Raw genomic sequence first — 14,055 nt, forward strand, 5'->3', positions numbered from 1 at the left:
TTTAAAAAAATTATTTTTATATACCAATTGATATTATAACATTATGTTTTATCGAAAACTAGAAAGTAACCTGTAAAAAATGTGAATTGTGCAACTTTTGTATGTTTAATGTCTCAATTGCACACTTTTTTTTTATTGGAGTAAGGGTCAACCATCGAACTACACACCAAATTGCAAGTAGGCTATCCAACTCAAAAAAAGCTACAATTGGATCCTTGAAGTGTGCAAATTCAAGCAATTAAACCAAAAGTGACATGTTGACCGGGTAATTAAATGATGTAGCGGTTACGAAACTAATTTTTATTTTAAAAATTATTCTAATACTTTTTAAATAAAAAACTAAAATATATTTAAAAAAAAAAAAAAAAAAAAAAAAGTCGCCGACCATCCCCTTTCCCAGTTTCCCCTCCTTCGTCTCTGCCGGCGTCGCAGAGATGAAGTACCTGTACTGGAGACGAAGAGAGACTCTTTCGGAGTACTCCTAAATCGCTGCAATGAAAACTCCTAAATCGCTACTATGGAAAATGCTCTCTTTTCCCATCTTCTCTGTTCGTCGGCTTCGATGGCAACTCTATTGGTATTACTGTACTTACCTCTATTCGATGGTACATATGAGGAGATTACGTATGCTTCCTAAAACTTCACGGAGAGGAGGCACCAGTTCCCTGGAATAGTAAGTCTAGTGAAAACATTCATTATGTTCAATTGTAAATTTTGGTAGAGAATGTGACCTTTTTGATGTCTTAATAGAAAATAATGATAATTGTGATGCATTTCGAATGGAAATTGAAATATTGAGCTAGAGAGACTCTTTGGGGAGCGAAGACATGTCCTTTGTCTCTGCGTCTCCACCGGAGACGAAGGAGGGGAAGGGGTGGCCGACAACTTATTACCTTTTTTTTTTTTTTTTTAGTTTATTTATTTAAAAATTATTTAAATAATTAAAAATAATAATTTGGTGACCGCCACGTCATCTAATCATCTGGTCAACATGTCACTTTAGGTTCAATTGCTTGAATTTGTGTCGTTCAGTACCTGATTGTAGCTTCTTTTTTTTTTTTTTTAGTTGAATGACCTAATTGCAATTTGATGTGTAGTTTGATTGCCTATTTGACTTTTATTCCTTTTTTATTTAATGATCCAGGTGCACAACGTGCAAAATTTCATATCTTTGTTTTATGTTTTTAAGTATACATTCTCAACTGGCATAACTATTTATGTTCTTATTTAGTTACTTTGTATATTATATTACAAGTATTTTATATTCGCAATGTGCAAAAATATATGTCAAATATTATTATTAAATTAAATGTTAAAAATTAAAATCATAATTATATTAAAATATTTTTTAAAAAACAATAGTATATAACTTTTTTTAAAAAAAAATTCATAATTGTAGAATTAATATTATATTAAAAGTATAGTTGATCATTTGAGTAATAATTATGTTATGCGTAATATTATTAAAGTAAGAATTTTAAAAATGATAAATTACTAAATATGATTACAATAACATTTAATTAAAATCTAAATGTAATCAAACTTATTTATTATATTACTCCAATATATAATGTTTACATATACTAGTATTTGCGCCCGTGCGTTGCACGGAATGAATTTGTTATAAAATTTTAAAAATATTTATATCGATATACAATTGTATAAATTATAAAATCGAATATTATATAATATAATTGAAGAATTGAGTTGCACCGATTATGTTTTCTGATGTTATCAATGCTTGAATTCGAATAAATAATTGCCCAATTAATAGCTAACGTGTAGATATACGCATTCGGTGTTGCAACTTTAGAGATTTTATATATCAGTATTTGTAATTTGTATTAATTGGGCTAATTAGCTCGTTGTCTAGCAACTCAGTTATATAAATTATTTATACAGAAGATATATTTTCTATGTAGATCAGCTATATAGCAATTTTGTCATTTTTGTATGTAAAAAAAAAAACATAATATCAATGGTTTAAATTATACATTATTGAAAATCTCTTTATAGCTAGACGACATTGGTAGTAGTAACGGAATTTTATCCATCATCATCTAAAGTTAAAACCATCAGACTATCAGGATGGGTGATTCAGAAAAAAGTAACATACAATTAACCGTGATTAAAGACTGATTTTTTCAGTAATAACTCAAATATTATATAGTGTAATTAAAGATATGGTTTCGCCCATGAATTTGTTGTAATATATTAAGAATATCTGGATTGATATATAATTATTTAAATTAGAACATTAAATATTATATAGTGCAATTGAAGATATAGTTTGGATCGTTTATATGTTTTGATGTTACCGTTGCTTGAATTTAAACAAATAATTGCTCAAATTAATAGCTAATGTGTAGATATACGCATGCAGTGTTGTAACTTTGAAGCTTTTATTTATCATTGTTTAGTATTTTTATAAATTAGGCAAACGTGCTCATTCTTTAGCAACTCAGTTATAGGAATGAATTGCTATCCTAATTCATTTGTATGAATTTTTTTTTTTTTTGTCTAAATTGCTTTAATTTTTTTTTTTTTGTGTGTGTAGATATATAGCAATTTTGTCATTAAAAAAAAAAACATAATATCACCAATTGTATTTACACATTATTAAAACCTCATATTGTAGACGATATTAGTAGTAGCGACATAATCTTGTCCGTCATCGTCTATAGCTAACATCTTCAGTCCATTAGAATGGGTGACTCGGGTGAAAATATATCATCGTTAAATATCAGTCAATTAGTAATATCATATTCATTTTCAACCAATTATTCTTTTTATTTTCCGGCAATTAATCAATTAGAATATCATATGCAATGGTATTTTACCTAATTTCAGTTTTATTTTTAATTGGTGATGTAGAATATTATTATTGAAATATTTCCGTTTCATTTTTAATTTACCTTTACTATTGTTTAAAATATGCCTTTACTATTGATGATGTAGAATATTATTATTGAAATATTATCTTTTCATTTTTAATTTACTTTTACTTGATGATGTAGAATATTATTATTGAAATATTTTCGTTCTATTTTTAATTTCCATTCTTTTGTTTTAAATTTTGAAAGATTTATTGTGATATAATTAGTTCACATATTTCAATTATTTATTTTTTCTTTAATTATTATAAACAGAAACGATATTGTACTAATTAATTTATGATATTTATCAAATTGTATTTTTTAAAAATATAAGATTTACACATATTATGAGGGGTTAAAATAATATTTTAAAATGATTTTTTATTAGTATGAATTTTTATTTTAAAATATTTTATAGCAATCCAAACACTCCATTAGCCTCCCATAAAAAACTGATAAAAGAAAAGCCATTTCATTAAGGAAATTAAAATTAATTAAAGTAAATCAAATCATGCTATATTTATTTGTAACTGTATATTAAATTTCATTTTGAAATCATTGGTTCACATATATGAATTTTTTTAATTATTATAATTTATAAACAGAAATGATATTCTACTAATTAATTTATAATATTTATCAAATTGTAATTTTAAAAAATATAAGATTTACACATGTTATTGGGGGGAAGGGGAGAGGGGTAAAACAATATTTTAATTTTTTTTTATTAGTAAGTATTCAAAAAATAATAATAATTCTCAGCAACTCAAACACTCCCTTAGTCTCTCACAAAAAATTGATAAAGAAAAGTCATATCATTAAGGGAATTAAAACTAATTAAAGTAAATCTAATCATGCTATATTTATTTGTAACTGTATATTAGTTTCATTTTGAAATCATTGGTTCATATATTTGAAATTATTTATTTTTTCTTTAATTGTTATAAATATAAATGATATTGTACTAATTAATTTATGATATTTATGAAATTGTATTTTTTAAAAATGTAGTGTTTTACCCGTGTGTTGCATGGAATTTTTTTTTTTGCTTTTTTGTTTTTATGAATTTAAAATTAAAATAAAAAATAAAAAAATGTTAAAATGTACAATATAATAATATAGTTCGACTTTTATATATTTGGTCAAGTATCTATTTTCATAACATATGAAATTTAAATTTAAATTTAAATTTTGTATGGTTAATATAATCTCTAATCATGTACATATTTAGATAAATTTATAAAAAAAATTCATATAATTAAGTTGATTTATTCCAAATTGTATTATATATATTATTAATTCTAAAAATATGAATAATAATAACTAAGAGAATTGTACTTAGAAATCAATAAAAATGTAAATTCTAAATTTTGTATGAACAAATATAAACTCTAATCGGACGCATATCCTTATATGATTGTATAATACATTGTATACACATAATATTTATTAATATGTATATAGGAAAATTATAATATAATTTCATTAATTTTAATTTATATTGATAGATTTATACTTAAAAATTTATATTTAGAAATTTAAAAAGTGTATGTATGTATATTTAAAAATAAAATTATAAATATTCCTGTTTTGTTAATTTTATAATTTCATTTCTTTAATTATATTTCATATTTTATGAATTATAATTTAATAAAATTGTCACAAATATTTCTACGGAAGAAATCTTATATTTCTCAAATTTCTTAAGTATATTATTTATAATTACCAAATATTGTGGCAATTACAATAATAATTTCATTAATTATAACATTTTTTCTCTTTCAATATTTAAATACATTACCATAATAATTACACAAAAGAATGAAAGAAAAATTATGAGAATAATTACCTTTAATAAATTAGGAAATTATATTAAAAATAATCTATATATATTAAGATAAGTATATTTATTTTGTGCCCAATAATATTATACATTAAGTGTAAAAATATATATGTATATAAATTACCATAATAATTACCCCGAAAATGGTGACAACACATAATTATTAGGCAATAATATTAATAATTAATTATTAAGGCAAGTATAATTGATTTTGTACTAATAATATTATACATCTATACACTTTTAATTCTATATTGATAAACATAATCTGTGTATATACTTTAAGAAAATATTCATTATTAAAAAGGGAATATAATTTGAAAAGTAAATTATTAATTAGATTACCTAATATAATTGTCCTACTAATTAATTCCATGCTACTATGTATAATAATTCATATATTTATTCATTATGAGTAATATTCATTTCCTTTTTTCACTCATAGAAAGAGTTAATATTCATTTTCATTTCTTTTTCCTTCATAATTTTTTCCTAATATTTCATGTGGTGGTTACTAATTTTTTCGTAGGGAAAGCGGTGTTATATTTTCAATAAATTTTTAATATTAAATCTTTTTTTCATTTGGCCTGATTCCTGTGTCTATTAGTAACAAAATATTAATAATAGATTCTCGTGTGTAAAATTCATTTTTGTCTGTTCTTATTCATTTCCTTTTTCCTTCATAAATAATTAATATAATTATAATAATATAATTACTAATTATATTTTAAGTGAAATATGGATATATTCATTTCCTTTTTCATTCATAGAAAGAGTTAATATTTGTTTCCATTTCTTTTTCCTTCATAATTTTTTCCTAATATTTCATTTGGTGGTTACTAATTTTTTTTTTTGTAGGGAAAATTGTGTTATATTTCCAATAAATTTTTAATATTAAATTCATTTTTCATTTGGCATGATTCCCATGCCTATTAGTAACATAATATTAATAATAGATTTTCGTGTGTAAAATTCATTCCTATTTCTGGTCATAAAAACAATGTGGTATGTTTGTAATATTCATTTTCAATCACAAAAACAATTTGGTACGTGTTTAATAATCATTTCCTTTTTCCTTTACCCTAATTTTCTGTGTAGCAAATTAGTTATTTACTTATTAAGCACATTTTTTTTTTAATTCGAGTCCATTTTTAATATTAATTTCTTTTTTCTTTTGGTCTGATTTCTGTGCCAAAAGCTGTGTTATATTTTTAGTGAAATATAAACATATTCATTCGTTTTTCTTCATATTTCATTTCCTTTTGAATATACATATTTCTTCTTTTTTTTTTTTCCCTTCATAAAAAGAAGTAATATTGATTTGTATTCATTTTTCTAATAATTGTCGAATAATTGGCCTGATTTCCATGTCGATTAGTAACATGATATTAATAACAGATTTCTTTGTGAAATATTCATTTCCTTTCTTATTCATAAAAATAATTAATATTCATTTCCACATAATTAAAAAGTAATATAATTATAAAAAAATATAATTACTGATTATATTTCCAGTAAACTATTAATATATTCATTTCATTTTTCCTTCATAAATAATTAATATAATTATAATAATTATAATCATATAATTGTTGATTATATTTTAAGTGAAATATGAATATATTCATTTCCTTTTTTACTCATAGAAAGAGTTAATATTTATTTCCATTTCTTTTTCCCTCATAATTTTTTCTAATATTTCACGTGGTGGTTACTAATTTTTTCGTAGGGAAAGCGGTGTTATATTTTCAATAAATTTTTAATATTAAATTTTTTTTTTTCATTTGGCCTAATTCCGGTGTCTATTAATATAACAGAATATTAATAATAGATTTTCGTGTCTAAATTTTATTTTTTTCCTTTCATATTTATTTCCTTTTTTCTCCATAAATAATTAATATAATTATAATAATATAATATAATTACTAATTATATTTTAAGTGAAATATGGATATATTCATTTCCTTTTTTCATTCATAGAAAGAGTTAATATTTATTTCCGTTTCTTTTTTCTTCATAATTTTTTCCTAATATTTCATTTGGTGGTTACTAATTTTTTCGTTTGGAAAACTGTGTTATATTTCCAATAAATTTTTAATATTAAATCCTTTTTTCATTTGGCATGATTCCCATGCCTATTAGTATAACAGAATATTGATAATAGATTCTCGTGTGTAAAATTCATTCATATTTCTGTTCATAAAAACAATCTGGTACGTTTATAATATTCATTTTCAATCATAAAAACAATCTGGTACAATGTTTAATAATCATTTTCTTTTTCCTTTATCCTAATTTTCTGTCTAGCAAATTAATTATTTACTTATTAAATACATTTTTTTAATTCGAGTCCATTTTTTATATTAATTTCGTTTTTCTTTTAGTCTGATTTCTGTGTCAATTAGTAACAGAATATTAATAACAAATTTCATTATTACAATTAATTTTTTAGTTTTTTTTTGAATTAGAATAATGATAATTGTAATTATATTAATTAATTAATTGTATGGATATTTTTTTGCAATGAGATACAGATCCACCAATGTACCCAGATGTGTTCTCCTGCCTCAAAGCCTAATGAATCATACACATGTTGCATCTTAAATGCACGTAGATATAGACATTCAATTTTTTTTATTTTAGTTTTTTTTTTTTTTTGAGAATGCTAATCGATTCACTGATAGTTGAAGGTAGATAACAATACTTATAATATGAAATTAAACTCAAATCCAAGTTACTTTACATCTATTAATCCCTAATTGAGATTATATAAAAACGAAACATAGATTTAAATGATTTCATCTAAGAGCTTGTAAATATGGTGACTGCTTTAGTGTTTTTAGAGAGACAACGTGCTTTACCAATTCGCCAGGAAGAACCAATCTCATGCCAGCTTGGATCTTGCGGGAAGTGATTATCGGCTTCTTGTTGTAGTGGGCCAAGCGAGTCACCTCTCGGGCGAGCTTTAAGAAGATATTGTTGATGAAGCTATTCATGATGACCAAACTGCAAAACATATTGGAGTACGTGAGAATATAGTTAGAAAAATGTAGAAAATTCATACAAAAAGAAAGCAGAAAGATGAGTCTGCGATTCTTTGATGGAAGAAGCTCTTGTATTTATAGGTAGAAAATACTAATTCAAAAGGAAAATATAATAGTTTATTTATTTAAGGGAAAGTATAATAATTTATTTTTTTAAGGTAATAACATTATTATTATTATTATTATTATTTATTTATTTAATTTCCATTTGACATTTACTTACCAAATAAGTTTTACTACAAAAGTTTTGGGGGGAAAATTTGTTAGGAGGATTTTACTTTTATATATATATATATAGATATAGATATATAGATATAGATTACTACTATTGAAGAATATAAGAAAAGATATTGGTCCTGTTTGGTAAAAAATTGGCCTATAGGTCAATTTTGACTTATTGACCACTATTAATTGTTTAATTTAGTTAAAATATCAATATAAATGTTTGGTTAATTAGCTTTTTGCAACTCCAAAAGGCTAAAATTCAAAAAACTACTCCAAGCAACTTTTTCAATTAGCTTTTTTGAAAAAGAAATTATACCAAACAGCTATCAGCTAACAGCTAATTTACCAAACACTTTTCTACAATCAACTAATGTTATCAACAATTTATACCCTATAATTAACACAATCAGCTCACAGCTAACAGCCATTTTACCAAACAGGGCCATTGTGTATGAATGTGCATGGGAAAATATAACAGAAGTCATAACGATAGAAATATTTTTGTTCAAAAAATTATATAATACAACTCTTATAGCATAGTGTATATTAAAAAAAGAAAACAAGAATATAACATAAATTGAGACTTATTATACTTTTAATCTAATCTCTATCTCTATATATATTAAAGCAAAACAAAGGGAGAAAAAACTTCCCGCCCAAACCCAACGACGCCGTTCCATAGATGGCCAAAAATTTATTAGGCTTTGTGTTAAAAAACGTGTTACCTTATCAGTTCCCTAGATTTTAGCCAATCTTTTTAAAGAGTTAATACCCAAAATCGTCTTCGACTATAGTGGTTTTTCTCAATTTCGTCCTAAACGACTTTGGTGACCTAATATCGTCCCAGACTTTTGTGTTTCGCTCAATTTAGTCCTCCATTTGTTATTCCGTCAAATTGGTTTTAAATAAAGGGACAATTCAGTAATGTCAATATTGATCTCTCTTTACTTTCAACTTGTGAAGTGCGAAATTCCTCTTTCTTGTACGAATTACTCCCGGACCTGCAAATCAAATTTTATATTTGCAGTTTTAGGAGTAATTTTGGGAGTAATTCGTAAAAAAAAAAAAAAAAAAAAAAAAAAAAAAAAAAAAGAGGGATTTCGCAGTTCACATGTCTATGAGTAAAGAGATGTCAATATTAAAATTACTGAATTGTCTATTTATTTAACACCAAATAGACAGAATAACAAATGAGGGACTAAATTGAGCAAAAACACAAAAGTCTGGGACTAAATTGAGCGAAACACAAAAGTCTGGGATGATATTAGGTCACCAAAGTCATTTAGGACGAAATTGAGAAAAACCACTATAATCGAGGACGATTTTGGGTATTAACTCTTTTTTTTATTTCTAAGCCAATGATATTAAAGCATTCTATTAAACCTATTATACTCTTTAGTTTCCCATACGAAATTTATTTACATAATTAAACCCATTAGCCGGATTCTTTTTTCTAAGATAATTAATTGCAACTAATCGTTTGAAACCTTTTGTTAGTAAACGAAAGGGCATAAATCAAATCTAAAGTCCTATATATACATCACATTCTCTTCAATACAAACACTAACAAGTCTCAATATTCAATACAAACTTTGCCAAGATTAAAGCACTGCGTATACTGAAGAACAATGCTCATTCTTGCCACTCGGATTTCTCCAATGAACACAAGCATAGGACATACCTGACAGAAAAAGCTTCATCGCAAATCAAACAGAAAACGCTTCATCGCAAATCAAATCTAAATAGGTCGTTTCATGACCAGGAGGTGAGTTTTATGAATAAATACTATTATACTATTTTGGTATTGAATCGTATACTATATCTCATATTCTAACATATACATGGCACCTTGCACGCACACTGCCTATCACAATCACACCTAAACAGTAGTAGTAACACTGCCTATCATCATCTATAATAATCACCAATGGTCTGTATTCTTATACCAACAAACCGTGACCTTTTAAAGCTGGGGAGATCAAGATTTGTAGTTCGTATGATGCCCCACAACTCTTTTCCAACCACGAAACTCCAGAATTCTTTGAATTCAGAGAAAGGTATATTTTAAATCATCTATTTGTTAACTAAATTATTTCTAAGTTTTCTAAATTACTCTCTAATCTGTGTTTTTATTCTTTGTCTCACAGTCTATGTCATGAGCACACTCCAAGAGGAGTATTATCTCACAATCATGCTTTAGGGAGTGTATTTCTTAATTGGTATTCACAGGAAAAGATCAAAGAGTAAATCAAAATTATTTATTTATGTAGTTGTCGCTTGATCTTTTATTCTCAAAACCAGATTTATCATATATTTAAGTCCTATAGTTTGATCGTTTATTCCCAAGAGCAAAATGTTTATTGTGTCTCAGATTTTTTTTGCCATTGCATACTTTTATATGTACAAAAGGATTTGACATTGGTTGGAATGTCTATAATATTCAGGATTGCAGCAAGGAAAGAGCAGACTACTAAAATCATCATTTGCCTATTCTGTAGTAAATCAAATTATTTCTTATTTGCAAGGACAATGTGTAGGCAGTATAGGAAAGAGCAGACTACTAAAATCAGACTACTAAAATCATCATTTGCCTATTCTGTAGTAAATCAAATTATTTCTTATTTGCAGAGACTACTAAAATCATCATTTGCCTATTCTGTAGTAAATCAAATTATTTCTTATTTGCAGGGACAATGTGTAGGCAGTATTCTTGGTTTTCTCTATCATTTGCTTGATTTCTTATTTGCAGGGACAGGTGTAGGCAGTATTCTTGGTTATCTCTAGCCCTATTCCATATGACTGTCTGTTAGTCCCTCACCAATGTTAGGAACATTGCAAACTGTTGGAATAAACCATTTCCTATACTGTAGTAAATTATAGTTTCAGATTTCCCTAACTTTATATTCTTTTCTGTTTTTGTTTCAGGGATTTCACCTTCAAATATCACAAGTAATCACACAGCACAAAAGATACTAGCATTGCAACCATATGGACTCAACCAACCTCAATCCACATTTGTAATGAATGAAGATAGAAAAGATTTTATTTTTTCTCTATGGATGAGTGTATGGCATGTAATTAGTGTGATAATTTTGTAAAAAGATAGAACATGTTGCATTTTTTTCTCTATAGATGAGTGTAGGGCACGTAATCAGTGTGATACTTTTGTTAAAAAGATATAAAAGATTTTAGTTTTTCTCTATACTATACAAGAGTGTAGGATATCTAAACCGTGTGATACTTTTTGTTTCTTTTAAATGTTAAATAGCTTTTCTAAAAGTTATTTCAGTCTAAAAAATAATTTTAATTGTATATAAATGTAAAACACATGATGCATGTTTACTATTTTTTTCAAATGTGTAACCTTAGAACATCTAATGTTGTTGAAGTACATAATAAAATACAATTGATATTTTAAAAACTTTAACATGTAAAACAAGTGACACATCTATATAACTATTGGTCATCTAATTCCCTAAGAATAACTAATATTGTATGACATTGCAGAATATAAATAATACTTAAACATGTAGAACACATTACACATGTATGTAAATTTTGAAGGGTAATTCCCTTATCACAGAAAAATAGAACACATCACATCAGTTTATAAACAAACCATTGCATAATAATCCAAACATACTCTTATAGTTTAAAAAAATATTTGCATAATAATCCAAACATACTCTTATAGTTTAAAAAAATATTAAATCTATATGAAAGAAATAAGTTTTTAATTCTCAGATGAAATAGATACCTTAATTGCCTCTTAAAACACTACAAGCATGTAGTTTTCCATCTGGTAAGACAGTTTGTCTGAATCCTCTGAGTATATGTTTCCAAGTGTGTATACTGCTTTGTCTACCACTATGGATACCTGACTTATTCAAAATAATAACATTTTAATGTAATTACAATTTATAAGTTAAATATATACAGTTAAACCAATAGACTCCAAACTAATAATCATATGCTAATTGGTAGTTTCTACTTTTGTATAGAATAATGTAGGACATACCATAATGTATTCTTCTTAGACAATTTATCAAGCAGGCACAAGCTAAACAGTGACTCAAGCTTAATCGAAAGAATTATTAGACAATCATGGGATTCAACTGCAAAGTCCAAGTGAGCATATAGGGAATACTTACAATGTAATATGATGTCAATGAGTTCACATTAACATAATTCTATCAGTGTTGAACTTCCAATTTTGAAATACACAAATTTTCCTGCATAAATCCATTATACTAAGTTAGACACTGTCTCAATAGTTTTATGTATGCCAATGTTAATTTCAACTTAATTAAAATTCAATTAACTAACCAACTTACACTAATAGAGCTTTCCTGTACGTTATAGTTGTTCCTGTAATATCAAACAGATTTGTTAGGCAAAGTATGTGGCCCATAGATTTAAGGTATACCAGAATGTTCACTCCCAAAATATATAAAAACATATTAATCAGAAAAATGTATATATTACAATCTATGCTAGGTGTCAACTATTTATGATTAACCACAAGATATTTTGTGGTTAAATAATGGGAAAGGTTAACAGCACACATAAACTTTTCAGCTTCTCTATGGGCTTGAAAACATGAATAATTAAGTCAATTAGATGTTTTTTTCAAGACAAGCCAAAGAAATGACTCAATAAATAAGACAACCTTCACAACATTATTGAATTTACCACTATTCTTCTGATTCTTCTTAAGACAAAGAACTCATCCTACCAAAACCACAAACCATGAGGAAGATCACATCTTCATGCACCATTGGGAATTGGAGCAAAGAGGAAGCATGGTCATCAAAACAAAGGTATTTCCCGAAACTAAACACTTAACTACACTGATTACAGTTAACTTTATGCATATAATAATTCATATGATAGCTAAACCTAGGCTTTTAGGATTAGAAACAACTTATCTGTAAATCAAATGTATTTCTACGAGTCTGACCACATCCTGTGTGCAAAGAACAGTCTCCTCCCAATTAATTAATCTGCAATAACAATAAGAAAAATGATATTAACACTAATCAGACAGCAAGGTCAACAACGCATATTAGGCAACCATAGTCAGGTTTAACATAAAATCCACTTATCTATTATCTATTCTCTTGAATTATATTATATGCACAATATTATTATTTATCTATTTATATAAAAAATGAAGGGAACATTTACTAACATTATTTAGTAATATTATTATTTCATAATTCTTAATCTAATATGTATAAAATTCTACTTAGTGACATTATTTTAGAATGTATATATGCTCATTGTTTTAATGTATATATGCTCATTGTTTTAACATGAGTTTGTTATTTTAGGGTGTTTTTAGTGTATATATGCTCATTGTTTTAATGTCACTCTTCGTTTCGTTTATATGAATATGAGACTATATGAATTTAATTACATACGCTTTTCTTAATATTCTTAGTTTTTGGAGTATTATAATGACTATTTTTAAATAATTAAATAATAATAATAATATATCAGAAATTACTATAATAAATGTTTATTTTTGCGGTTCATGGTATTACATGGAGAAAATGAAGTTGTAATATGTAATGGTACGAGATTAGTCATTACAAGATTGTTTGAGCATGTTATTGAGGCTAAAATAATGACGGGTGACAATGTCAGGAGTTCAGTGTTGATACCAAGAATGTCATGACTCCATCGGATACAAGATTGCCTTTCAAATTTCAAAGGAGACAATTCTCATTAATATTGTCATATGCAATGACAATACATAAAAGTCAAGGTCAGACACTATCTCATGTTGGGTTGCTCTTGAAGAAATCAGTGTTTGTACATGACCAATTGTATGTTCTTGCATCTAGAGTTAGCAATCTTAAAGGTCTAAAGATTCTAATTTGTAATGAGCTTAACAAGAGCTGTACTTCAACAACTAATGTTGTGTACCATGAAGTTTTCAATAATTTGTAAATAAAATACCAATTTACAATTTAATCATTTCTTTATGTGTAAATTGCAATATACTTGAATCAATGTTTAACATGTAATATGTGTATTTTATTAAATAACATATTGCACAATT

General features: G+C 25.9%; 1 long non-coding RNA gene across 2 annotated transcripts; it reads right to left on the minus strand.

Annotated features, from left to right (window-relative positions):
- Nucleotides 1-9,433: 9,433 nt before the first annotated feature.
- On the minus strand, nt 9,434-13,016 carry LOC109190839. 2 transcript variants are annotated; one of them, XR_002055803.1, is made up of 4 exons: nt 12,323-13,016; nt 12,140-12,220; nt 11,746-11,865; nt 9,434-9,669 (listed from the first exon to the last, which is right to left on the minus strand). It is a non-coding gene; the product is annotated as an uncharacterized LOC109190839 (long non-coding RNA). The 2 variants fall into 2 exon arrangements; XR_002055804.1 differs by having other exon boundaries at nt 9,434-9,682.
- Between the last annotated feature and the right edge of the window lie 1,039 nt (nt 13,017-14,055).

The sequence above is a fragment of the Ipomoea nil genome, unplaced genomic scaffold (genome assembly GCF_001879475.1).
Source record: "Ipomoea nil cultivar Tokyo-kokei standard unplaced genomic scaffold, Asagao_1.1 scaffold0205, whole genome shotgun sequence".
In the NCBI taxonomy this organism is placed as follows: domain Eukaryota; kingdom Viridiplantae; phylum Streptophyta; class Magnoliopsida; order Solanales; family Convolvulaceae; genus Ipomoea; species Ipomoea nil.